Below are 14,070 nucleotides of genomic sequence, written 5' to 3' on the forward strand. Positions count from 1 at the left end.
AGCATGGGGCAAGACTCAATTATTTATTCCATATCCTAAGCACACAAATTGTACCATAGTTGCCCTAAGGGTAACTTTTGGTAAAACAATAACAACATTAAAATCCCTAAACTATTTCACAAAGGAAACACACACACACACACAACACACTCACATTTACTGCATGTCCTTTTTCTCCTGTAGACTTTGAGGAGCAAGCCACATTTGTGACTTATGATCCACAACTGGCCATTATTTACTTGATAGAGACACTGATTCACATAGAGACATAAATAGTAGAGACCTAGAAATACAGGTCCATTCAATTGTACCATCTTACAAATAATGGCTACTGATCAATCTTATTTTAAAATATGTCTTCTGTCATTCATTCATTCAATCCTTACAACTCACTCTAGAAACTAGTCTTTTGGATTGTGGTTAGGTGCTTGTTGTCAAATTCTCATTAATAGAATAACCACATTAAACAGACTAGGAGGTAGCATATTGCACTTGTCCAGAATTCAAGAGACTTTTCTCCCTGGACTTTGTGAACTAAAAATTTAGGCATGAAGTCCTTGTCCATGCCTTGTCCTGAACGGTATTGCCTAGGGTTTCTTCTAGGGTTTTTATGGTTTTAGGTCTAACATTTAAGTCTCTAATCCATCTTCAATTAATTTTTGTATAAGGTGTAAGGAAGGGATCCAGTTTCAGCTTTCTACTTATGGCTAGCCAGTTTTCCCAGCACCACTTATTAAATAGAGAATTATTTCCCCATTTCTTGTTTCTGTCAGGTTTGTCAAAGATCAGATGGTTGTAGATGTGTGGTATTATTTCTGAGGGATCTGATTTGTCCCATTGGTCTATATCTCTGTTTTGGTACCAGTACCATGCTGTTTTGGTTACTGTAGCCTTGTAGTATAGTTTGAAGTCAGGTAGCATGAGGCCTCTAGCTTTGTTCTTTTGGCTTAGGATTGTCTTGGCAATGTGGGCTCTTTTTTGGTTTCATATGAACTTAAAGTAGTTTTTTCCAATTCTGTGAAGAAAGTCATTGGTAGCTTGATGGGATGGTATTGAATCTATAAATTACCTTGGGCAGTATGGCCATTTTCACAATATTCATTCTTCCTGTCTATGAGCATGGAATGTTTTTTCATTTATTTGTGTCCTCTTTTATTTCACTGAGCAGTGGTTTGTAGTTCTCCTTGAAAAGGTCTTTCACATCCCTTGTAAGTTGGATTCCTAGGTATTTTATTCACTTTGAAGCAATTGTGAATGGGAGTTCATTCATGATTTGACTCTCTGTTTGTCTGTTATTGGTGTATAAGAATATTCATGATTTTTGCACATTAATTTTGTATCCTGAGACTTTGCTGAAGTTGCTTATCAGCTTAAGGAGACTTTGGGCTGAGATGATGGGGTTTTCTAAATATACAATCATGTCATCTGCAAACAGGGACAATAAGCAATGACAACAAAAGCCAAAATTGACAAATGGGATCTAATTAAATTAAAGAGCTTCTGCACAGCAAAAGAAACTACCATCAGAGTGAACAGGCAACCTACAGAATGGCATAACATTTTTGCAATCTACTCATCTGACAAAGGGCTAATATTTAGAACCTACAAAGAACTCAAACAAATTTACAAGAAAAAAACAGACAACCCTATCAAAAAATGGGCAAAGGATATGAACAGACACTTCTCAAAAGAAGACATTTATGCACCCAACAGACACATGAAAAAATGTTCATCATCACTGGCCATCAGAGAAATGCAAATCAAAACCACCATGAGATACCATTTCACACCAGTTAGAATGACAATCATTAAAAAGTCAAGAAACAACAGGTGTTGGAGAGGATGTGGAGAAATAGGAACACTTTTACACTGTTGGTGGATTGTAAACTAGTTCAACCATTGTGGGAGACAGTCTGGTGATTCCTGAAGGATCTAGAACTAGAAATACCATTTGACCCAGCCATCCCATTATTGGGTATATACCCAAAGGATTATAAATCGTGCTGCTATAAAGACACCTGTACACATAAGTTTATTGTGGCACTATTCACAATAGCAAAGACTTGGAATGCACCCATATGTCCATCAATGACAGACTGGATTAAGAAAATGTGGCACATATACACCATGGAATACTATGCAGCCATAAAAAAAGGATGAGTTCATGTCCTTTGTAGGGACATGGATGCAGCTGGGAACCATCATTCTCAGCAAACTGTCACAAGAACAGAAAACCAAACACCACATGTTCTCACTCATAGGTGGGAACTGAACAGTGAGAACACTTGGACACAGGAAGGGGACCATCACACACTGGGTCCTGTTATGGGGTGTGGGGAGGAGGAAGGGATAGCATTAGGAGATACAACTAATGTAAATAACAAGTTAGTGGGTGCAGCACACCAACATGGCACATGTATACATATGTAACAAACCTGCACTTTGTGCACATGTACCCTAGAACATAAAGTATAATAATAAAAAAATTAAAATAATAATTTTCTTAGTTTCTTCATCTGTAAAATGAACCTAATACATTTTGCTCAACCTTATTGGTATTATGATGATCAAATCCAGAAATGCATTCAAGATAACCATACTATAAAATGTAAACATTATTATTTTGCATCAAACTTTGATATACACAAAATACATGTCTCCTGCCCAGAAAGCACTAAACCAGAAAAAGAACCAGACAATACAAAGACAACTTAATGTATTTTTCAATTATGACTGAATCAACAGCCAAGATGTCAAATCGCACTCCTGAAATTTCTGTGTAGCCAAGTTGTAAAGCTTAGAATAAAATTTAGAGCCTGGCAAAGAGTAAATGCCAAAATGCTAGAGTCCCTTTTCCTGGCAGCATTAATGAAGCCCATAATAGCAAAGAGTGACAGCAGTCCTGTCAATAACCACTAACACAGGAACACTGCTTGTCTAGGCATGATGGAATCATGCTATTTCTAAATGTGATGCTTTGTCCAATACTAAATATTTGACTCAAGATTTGATCTTTGATACATGGGAGAACACAATCAAGGAAGAACAAATTGAGAGAAAGGTTGATGAAACCTGTTATTAAATAATTAGTTGCATTTTCTGTATGGTAAAGCAATTTGACAAGTCTGATCTTCTCAATGGCAGAGTTTTAACCTGAGTTCTCCCAGAGGAGATTGAGGTGATTAAATCATGTATTTCTTAAAAACAATAGTGAAGCCTTAAATGGGCAACACACTGGTCATACCTGATACAAATTCAAGGAAGTTACATATCTGTCATATTCAGAATTATTAAACATTTTCTAAAATGATGAAAAATCAGAAAACACAAAGAAAACAGATAAAGTTACTCTATATGGGAAACATTGAGAAAAGATTGGGGCTAGTATTTAATATTACTTGTTTTAGAACCACAGCTGCTGATAGAGTTGATACAGTAGTTATTTTAATTACTACTAATACAATCCATTTCAACTGTGGGATTACGAAAGCTTTGGGTATAAAGTGCAATTTCCATGTATGAATCTCAAAATGTCTAACAAACATTATCCACCTTTCACGAGAAGAGTAAAGTCAGCAATTTTTGCCAGTGGAGAAAGAGAGTTATTAACTTGCCTGCAGATGCAGGGTGCCATGGGACAGAGGCAACTTGTATGAGTTTAGTAGAGGCAATTAATTTCCTTCTATTCTTTTCCCTCTTGCTAACTTGGGAAGAGGCAGGGAAGAGGGAATAAGAGAAAGAGAGAAGTGTTTTCTATCTTTTGTGCTCCAGAGGGAAGAACTAAGCAAATACAATGAAACTGCATCAAGTAATTGATTGACTAGTCAACTCACAAAGATGCACCAAGCACATATACCCATATGTGTGCCAATCATTGATATAAAGAGTGAAACGAGTCATTATCCTTAATTAATGCTGTGATTACAAAAGAAAATGTTATCTTTTAGACATAAGTGCTGAAGTATTTAGGGGTGAAACATCATGTTATTTGTAATTACCTTAACGTAAATCTGGAAAAATAAAGAGGGAGCAAACATGGCAAAATGTTCAGTTGTACAATCTAGGTACTAGATATTTGGGCATTCATTATATTATTCTTTTTGCTTTTCTGTACATTTTCAAAACCTTATACTAAAAGGTTAGATTTTTTTTTACCAATTCAGAGTAATGAGAAAATGCTAATTTAAATCAGAAAAAAATCTGAAAAACAACATATTTTGAAACGGACTATTTTTACTTTTGATCCTTCATAGCAGCTGAAACTAAGCTAATTTTGCCTTATATTGTATCATTTGTTTGGTTGACTAATATATCCCTTACTCTATAAAGGATTGATACATTCAGACAATCAACAAAATCAAATAAATTACAAATAATAGAAGCATAAGAAGGAATCACAACATGCAAGTGATAAAGTCTTTGCCCTTGTATCAAATGGGCCACAATGTGAACCCAAACTAGCAGCAACAAGAAAATACACTACAATGTTTATTTGGAAAAAATAAACTAATTACAAAGAAAAAACTCACGATACTATTACAGTTAATATTTGCTGAGCATTTACCAAGTGTTTCAGGCATATTTCTAAGCACTTTTCATGTGTAAATTGACTGGATTCTCACCACAGGGCCTACTTACCCTCAATTTACAGGTGAAAAAAACTGACATTCATAGAAGGTAAGTAACTAACTTGCCAAAGGTCACATAGCCAGGAAGTGACAGAGTTGGAATTTAATCACAGGTAGTCCTGATTAGGAAAACCACATTTAAATCTCTAATTAATATTGTCTCTTTTCTGGTAAGTGCAACATTTTAAAATAATGAGACCAAAAGTAAATATATATGTTCCATAGGTTTTTGTAGAGCAAACAATGAACAATATCCTCAAAAAAAAAAAATCTTTACTGTAAACACAGTGAAAGGTTTCATTAGGCTTGTCATGATGTTTTGTAATTATCATATCTAGTATTTGCAGTAAATAAGTTCTTAGGTGCTTGAAAATGATGTGTTTTAAGTAGCTTAAACACACCTTCCTGTATCTGCTAACCCTGTTAATCTGCCGAGAATAACTGCACCTTCCTATATCTGCTAACCCTGTTAATCTGCTGAGCATAACTGCACTCCCAGCTTTTTGCAGAGTAATATGAGTCATCACGAATTCTGAATTATTGGGGGCCAAATCTCTTACATGTACAAAGTGGCTAGGCTCATTTAGACTTAATTTATACTTATTTTGGATAAGATCATGTATTGCAGACTTCAAATGTTGTGATAGATTGAATAATGAAGTCAGATGGGGGGAAATGAATGATGAGCAGCTTGACTGAATATTAAATTCAGTTATGGTAACATACCGTGAATTTGGTCTTGAATAAATCAACCAAATGCCCCACTACCTGCCTACCTATATCTCCTTTCCTCTATTCTTGCTCTTCTTTTAAGTGAGGAGGCCTTTGAGCCCAGAACTTCTACCTAGAGGATATCTCAATAATGACTGTGCAATAAAAATGATAAGTGAGATACAAATCTGTTCTTAAACTCTAGAATTATCTGATTATGCAAGATTCAAACCTGAGATGAGTTGTCATTAAATTACAACATAACTGCACTTAAAAGTCTGGGTTTGCTCATTTCAGAAAGCACTACTCATTCATATACTGAACTGGGTAGGAGGCAGGGGAAACAGGTGGCCTATTACTAGATCCATTTAACAAGAGATTCATGCATTACATATCCATCTCGAGGCAATTAGGCTGATCATTTTTTTTCTTTTATGGCTTCACTGAAAACTCCTGGCAATAAAGCAATTATAAAATATGTATCCTAGCATTTATCTATGGCATCAAAGGTCATGGCCTTCTTATGCATTAGTAGTGGACCCCTATTGACTTTCCTCTGAGAAATTTAGTATTTCCAAGGCAAATTGACTGTTCGAAAGACATCTAAATATGAGGAGGTCTGGTGTATGAATAGCAAATGGAATGGGTGAAACAATTTGTTTCAACTGTCAAATCATTGTTCATTGATTTTAAAACAAATACCAATTATTACCCACCAAATTATTATTATTTAAACACAGATGTGTTTCTAATGTGGATTTGAACACTTAGTATGTACTAGGCTCTGTGAAAAACATGCTACAGGAATTATTTCACTTAATGCTCACAGCACTAAAAATCATTATCTTCACCTCCATTTTATAGATGTGAAAACTGAGGCTGAGAGCGGTTACTTATGTGATCCAAGGTCACAAAGCTAGTAAATGGTGGAACCAGGATTTCAATTCAGACACACTAACAGAACTTGCAATGCTAATTACCATGCTAACCATTTTTAGAAGCAGGATGCCAAAATATTTGTGGAATAAGAAAAAAGCAATCCACAATCATCTAGATACTGATGTTGTACATGAAATTTTAAGTGGTAGGTTGGGGAAGACTAAACAAGATCGGTACTGAAAGTCTAGTTAGAACCCCAGATTTGGTCAAAGACAGAGATCAGAACATGGTGACGATATATGATATTCTGGAAAATAGCAGATTGGAAAACAAAGAATCAGATTCTAAGTCCTGCTGTTTCTAGCCAAGCAGGGTCAGATCAAGCAAGTGATTGAGTTTTAAGAATAAATTGGTAGGAATCCAAGTAGGAAGGTGATTGATATGAGAGAAATAAGTTTCAGGGGCCCAGTCATTGAGAACCTCTCGGGAATGTTTGCCAAACAGGAAACTGATTATTGAGGAAGTACTGAGATACCATGGGCAGCATTGGACCAGCAGGTAAATCAACAAGCTCATGGTTCTTAACTTTGCCTTCACACTAGAAATAAAATAGGTAAACTTTTAAAATATCCTGATGTCCAGGTTATATTCCAAACCATTCACATCAGAACCTATGGATGTAAGATCAAGTCAACAATACTTTTTAAAGCTCCCCATTGAGTATACTGTGTAGCCAAAATTTAGAACCACTGAACTAGGCACCAAGTCACAGAGCAACTTGAAATCTTTATAGGTCCCTATGTAGGCACAGATAGTATCAAAGAAACTGGGGTGGGTTTGAAGCTACAGGAATGTAATTACTGGTCTCAACTTTAATGTTACAATAATGTACATACACAAGCATGTCATTTTACTTGTTTATAATAATGACAAATCCCAGATGGGGCTAAATTTCATTGATACATGGTTCTCAATGTCCAGATGATAGATATCATATAGGAAATTCATTTTGATAACTAAATAAAATTTGATTTTTTACCTAGCTATGCTGATACATAAAAGTACTAACATAGCCATGAAATTTATCATTATATTGATGCAGATATACTTTATGTCAAATCACCTCTCTCAAACTAAATAATTCCAAAAGGTAAAAGTTTGATAATACTGCCTATAAGCTTACCATAGTCACAGAATAAAACCTCCAACACTTGAGGTCCAGGGTTGGATTCAATTAAAATTCACTGATGGTTCAACATGTACCAAATTATTGACATCTGCTTTAATATATATTAGGAAAGGCTGTATGATAATAACCAAGTGACAGAGTTATTGAGAGGATCAACCAAATAATATATATGTAATTGCTGGTTCATAATGCCAGAAAACATTAAAAATTAAAAGAGATTTAATAAAATTTTCCCAAGCCATGTATGTATTCTGTGAACCAGTGGGTATTAGTTATACAGACAGGGTCTCTTATGTTACTTGGCGGTAAGGATGATTTACATCACTGTATTAGTCCACTCTCATACTGGTATAAAGAACTGCCCAAGAATGGGTAATTTATAAAGGACAGAGGTTTAAATGACTCACAGTTCCGCAGGACTGGGGAGGCCTCAGGAAATGTACAATCATGGTGGAAGGAGAAGCATATATGTCCTTCTTTACATGGTGGCAGGAGAGAGAAGTGCCAAGCAAAGGGGAAGCCCACATGATTCAATTACTTCTCACCAGGTCCCTCCCATGAAACATGGGGACTATTAAAATTCATGGTGAGATATGGGTGGGAAAATAGAGTCAAACCATATCAATCACCAAGACAAGTGTAGCTTTATGACATACATCTAAACATCAGATGACTGGCTGTTTTCTCTTAATGTTTTGGTGTCATGTAACTTTACTTAGAGATTGCTTGAAAATGACATTAATAAAAGTCACAATCTATTTGTTTTACCCTGATCTCATTTCATTGTCACTGTTGTTTTTCTCTCCAGATCCCCATGTGAGTACATGACCCATTTAATGCAGCTGGAAAAACCCAGATGCCCCAAACTTGAATCCCCATATTCTTAGAAATAGCTATAGTAGGCTGGGCGTGGTGGCTCATGCCTGTAATCCCAGAACTTTGGGAGGCCGAGGCGGGCAGATCATGAGGTGAGATCGAGACCATCCTGGTTAACACGGTGAAACCCCGTCTCTACTAAAAATACAAAAAATAAATAAATAAATAAATAAATTAGCCAGGCTTAGTGGCAGAGGCCTGTAGTCCCAGCTACTCGGGAGGCTGAGGCAGGAGAATGGCGTGAACCAAGGAGGCGGAGCTTGCAGTGAGCCAAAATCACGCCAATGCTTGCCAGCCTGGGCGCCATAGCAAGACTCCTTCTCAAAAATAAATAAATAAATAAATAAATAAATAGAAAAGACAAGACAAAAAATAGCTATAATATTGCTTCTAAGCCTTTCGGCTAAGATCAGGTGTAGAAATAGGTATAATAGAGAAAATATCTGGCTTAACATCATGAAATCAACTAAATCTAATCTAATGGAGGAGTATAAGCAGTTGCAGTTTTAGCAAGCCACGTATCATAGCCATATCCCTGACTTGTGAGTTTCTCTTTAATTCATTTATGCATACACAATTACCTTTGGACTCATTAAGTCTTTTCTCAATTAAAGTTCTGCATGACTTGGTAACTCACTATCTGTATATATATGAAGAATTTTTGAAATTGGATGGGCCATAAATGGTTGCTTGAAGAAGAAAAAAATATATGGCACAACTTTAAGTCAAGAAGAGGAAAAATTCACAGGCTTGACTGTGTAGTTTAAAACTGGATAAAGAGGAATTAAGGCTTGGGATAGTTTTCTTATGCAGCTGACGGAACTTAAAATGATCTCATTTTTATAAATTAAATTTGACAGGTGATTAATCTATGATAAGTACTAATTAAAATGCTTTGAAAAACAATTTCAAAAAGTATTTTAAAACACAGCTGAAAAGAAATATTTGAAAATCATCTGAGTATGTGTATCTCAAAATGCAAATGATGGCACCAGTTTATTGACAAATTAGGTATAAGCAATGTAGATACAGAGAAAGATTACTCTGGGTATAAGTGATAGGAAGTAATTGGAATGATCCATTCCCAACACTTAATTCTTGCAGCACTAATGGGATTAATGGGTTCTCAGTTAAAAACTTCACAACTTGAGCAGTTCCTTATCAGGTCAAGTAACGCTTATATAGCATACAATCAAAAGAGCCTTGTCAGACTGGTTAGGGCAGTCATCAGAACAACTACTGTCATTGGGTAGCTTCCAATTTAATGTTTACTAGCTTCCATTTAATGTTTTTAGATAATTCATAATTGATCAACTTCTGAATAGGTTCCAAAGAACTACTTCTCATAAAGAGAACAAAATAGAATGCAGTTTTCCAGAGCGTGTTTAAAGTAAAAAATAGGGTTCTGTAGTCAGATAGGTGTTGAAAATGCCCGAGTTAAATAGAGCTAAACAAATGTAACTAATGTAGGACTTCTCTAAGGCTTTAATATACATCGTTAATTGAGATCCCACATTGTCAACTTCTACACTCAGCGTGGACACTGAGAACCAAAACCATACCTTAGTGTCTATACTAACATGACTTTGCTATTTCACTGCATGATTCATTAGCGTTTCTTTACTTTTCCCAAACTGTCCTTCAAACAAATGGTTTCATTGCTCATTACAGGAGATTCCCAAAAGATCCATTAACTCTTCAATGGAGAGTGTTCACAGACTGTTTGAACCCTAAGATTCTTTGAATCCACCCTTCAAAATCCTCACTTTGCTGCTTCCATCAGTCCTGGGCTATTTTATCATGATTACTACCCAATCCCAGTCCAGCCTCTGCACTGAAATACCTGCCTTACATAAAATTTCCAATTCTTAATAAATTATATTCTTACCATCCCTCCTCTGAAGCACTGTCAAAGCTTTGAGGAGGTGGTGAAGCAATAAACTCTGCTTTGTCTTATCTACAAGTTGTGTTGGAGATATCTGGGGAGACTTCTTGACAGAATCTTCAAGAGGATGGTATAGGGTCTTTTATGGTCTAGATTTATTTGATTATTCCCCAACATATGCGTGTATATATGCTTACATGAATATGTGTATATGTGTATAGCACCTTGCACATTCACACACTTTGAGAAAAGGTTATATGGTGGAAAGAACTTTGGACTAGGATGAGAAGATCTGTGTTCCAACTCTACCCCTGCTTCTAACTACTTGTGTGTTCTTAGGAAAATCCCTCCCTTTTCCTGGGCTTTACTTTCCTCACCTATAAGCAATAGTATAAGACTAGATGATCTCTGAAGATACAGTTGATTCTTTATCTTTTTTATACCAGGGCACTCATGGTGAAAGCTGTACAGATGCTTGGGTGGTAGCATAGATAAGGCAAGTTATAGATATTAAACAATTCCTGACATACTAACGTTTCTCTCTCATTCAAGAATTTAGATAAAAATATAAGCCAGTAGGTGATGTTATCATAGGGTTATACTTGAATCTACTTACAATTTTTTTACTAGTAACCAAATACTTGAAATGTGGCATTGGTAAATGGTAACCTGGAGGCTGAGAAATGCTGGTCTGAAACACTTTGGTTCTATGACTACGATTTCTACAAGTGGTGGTGAGAAAAGCTACACCAATCCTAAAGAGACTCGCAGAAATAAATCTATTTTCTTCTTTTAATAAATGTAATAATTGATTTTCTAAAGCAAGATATGCTGAAAAGCTCTCTAATGGGATGCTAGTTGAAAATAAAATCCAGTATATAATGACACCTGGTACTGAACTCAATTCCAGCAGATGCACAGCAAGTCATGACATCTGTAAACTGGATCTCTGCAAACTCATTGTTACTAATATTTCTCTGGACTGATGATTGAATGCCTTCTCATTTATGGAGCTCTTTTAAATGTTGCTAATTATACTATCTTACATTTGCATAGCACTTTCTTTTTGCTAGGTTCTTTTGCTTGTATTCTTATCCCCAGGATATAGGTGCAGGAGGTAATTGTAGGTGTTTCTCTCATTTTAGAAATAGAAAAAAGTTTCATAGAGGTCATTTGCTTAAAGCTACGCAGTAGAAGACCCAGGAATCTGGCCTATATTTTCAGATTCTAATTCTCTATATTTTCTTCTACCCTCAAAATTTCTCTAAGTCAACACTCTTTCCCCACCAAAGACCTCCTGTCTGATAAATCCAATGGCCTCTCCATTCATGACTTCTTTCACTTGTTCATTCTTTCTTCATTATTTCATTCATTCAACAGATATTCATTATTTGTGCATTTCTCTTTCTTGATGTTTCTGCCCTATTCAACACCATTAGGCATCAAACTTCCTCCTTGTTCTTTATTTTTCAGTTCTTTGCTATCTATCTGTCCTCTTCCCTGGTTACTTTTCTCCTCAACCCCCTAAGTGTGTTTCCCTAAAATCTCTGACTTTGACATTCTTCTGTTATATCTCTCTACCTTGCCCTTTAGCAATTTAATTTTAGTTTAAGATTTCAGCTGTTATCTCTGTATGAATGACACTCAAATCTGTCTTTCTAGTATGAGAGAAGTACAGAAAAAATGCTATGAAAGCTTGAGTGAAGTAGCAGTCACTTCCAGGTTTTAGGTTTTTTTGGAATGACAGAGTGGGAATCAGAAATTTCCTGGCTTGGTTTTTTAGTGGTTCCTTGAAGTCTGGGGTAGGATTTGGACATGCAGAAGTGGTAGAAAAGGTGTCCTAGTAGAGGAAACAGGATGAACACAGATACATTGGTGGAAAATGATAGAGCAAGTGCAGAAAACAGCAAGTATTCAAATTTGCATTATAGAATGAATAAATGCCTGAAAAGAGTAATAGCAATGGTCAATGAGATTTTGGGAGATAAGATTCTGAGTGGTAGCCTTGATAATTTTGACTATACTTGAACTAGAGATACTAGCAGGACCACCAAGTTGAAACATCCAGTAAGAAGCTGCATACATAATTTGAAATTAGGGAAAAACTTCATCACTGTGTTTACAGTAGTATATCTAATTGTTATTTGCATGATTGTCTGTTCTATTAACACTAGACAGTGAGTTTCTTGAGAGAATGATCTGTGGACACTTCATGTTGATTAACTGCTCCATTCCACTTAGTGTGGTACCTTGGAGTCAATAAAGGAACAAATAATGCCTACTTAATTACTGGCAACATTGCATTTTGAAACACACTTGTATTTGGAGTTCTATAAACTTACACAACATATTCTTACATCTAGTGGAAAAACACCCTGTTCTCAAAATCTGGGGCCTGATTATAAGTTTCTTACTAATACTATCCTAGCTAGTCCCACAACATCCGATCTTTGCCTTGACTCCTGTTCAGTCCTCCAATCCGAGTTAGCTGCTCCTCCTCTAACATCGTTTAGGACAGTGCACATCCTTATCACATAGTTACTCACTATGCACTTTATTTATTTGTCTGTATCATCTACTTGGATGTGAGCTCCTTGCAAATAAACATCTATGCATTTTATTTGTGTAACCCCAGGCATGTGGCTGGCACACAGTAGGTGATAAAAAGTGTTTTAGTGACTGTAGGAATGATTGTTTCAAAGTCTGTCTTAACACCACTCACTCTTGTATTTATTTGTTGTCTCCTATGTGCATTACACTCTAATTGGTATAGTGGGGTATCAAATGGATTCTGTTTTCAAAGAGATTTTCATTTATTAGGGATGTGACCTGCACAAAAATATATATGCAACTGAAAAGGTCAACCAAACCATTTCTAAGCAGGTGCTTTCACTGCCTTCTAAAAGTATTTCGTTGCATCCACGTGTTTGACATCCTGGATACCCAGTACCTGGACGACACCTGACTTCTGCAGATGTCATGCCGTGTTGTAATCACGGGCAAAGTCTTCCCTGTGTTTTGAGGCTGCTGTCAAAGGCAACCCTGAATAACTTGCTGTGACTTTTAAAAACAGTGCAGCAAATTCAGAATGATGGATTAAATGAAAATTACCTGCCCAATGCAAGAAGAATAGTTCCTTTTTGCCGAATTACTGCTGTGCAGGTTTATTTGCTATCTAAGAAAACAATATGCACCTGGTGAAAACATGGTCGGCTGGGGAAAACCATCACAAACAGCTGTTTCCAGAGACTGAATTATACATTCAAAAGGAAACGTTTGAGCTGATCTTTTATTTATTCCTTCCTTCTCCTGACTTGTTGGCTTTGTTCTGCTCTCAGAAACCATTTTTGCACCTTACAAACTTCTAAACCCTTTTGACAGCCATACAATTTCTTCAGGAATAAATTTTCTGTGAATTCAAGCACAACCCAGAATCTTCTCATTACATATTAAAGCAAGTCACAAGGATAAAGGTGCACTTCTTACAGGTTTATACTGTATTTTCTCTTTTAATTTTATTCATAGTCTAGATCTGTTTTCCTGCTGCAAAGCCACAAAGCAGATGTCAAGGGATTCAGGTCTTAGCTGTTCCCCCCTCAACACTCCATAGTCACAAGTTCGTGGTTTTCTTTCCCACCACAGCCCTATCTTTGCCTAGTCAAGATAGCTTTATGTAATAAAATGAGAAAGTATTTTCTTCCATCTCTTCTGCTTCAAATATTAGGAGCCCAGCTCAGATCCTTGAGACTCACTGAAGATTCCCCAATCACTTTAGCCCCCAGTGAGCTCCCAAAATACTTATCATCAGTTGCATTCCAGTTATGTTCTATGTTGCCAATCCCTGACCTGATAGTTGGTAAAACAATTTTTTAAGGTCTAAGTGTCTATGTCAGAAAAAAACA

This window comes from Trachypithecus francoisi, unplaced genomic scaffold (assembly GCF_009764315.1).
Source record: "Trachypithecus francoisi isolate TF-2019V2 unplaced genomic scaffold, Tfra_2.0 Lachesis_group6, whole genome shotgun sequence".
Taxonomy (NCBI): Eukaryota; Metazoa; Chordata; class Mammalia; order Primates; family Cercopithecidae; genus Trachypithecus; species Trachypithecus francoisi.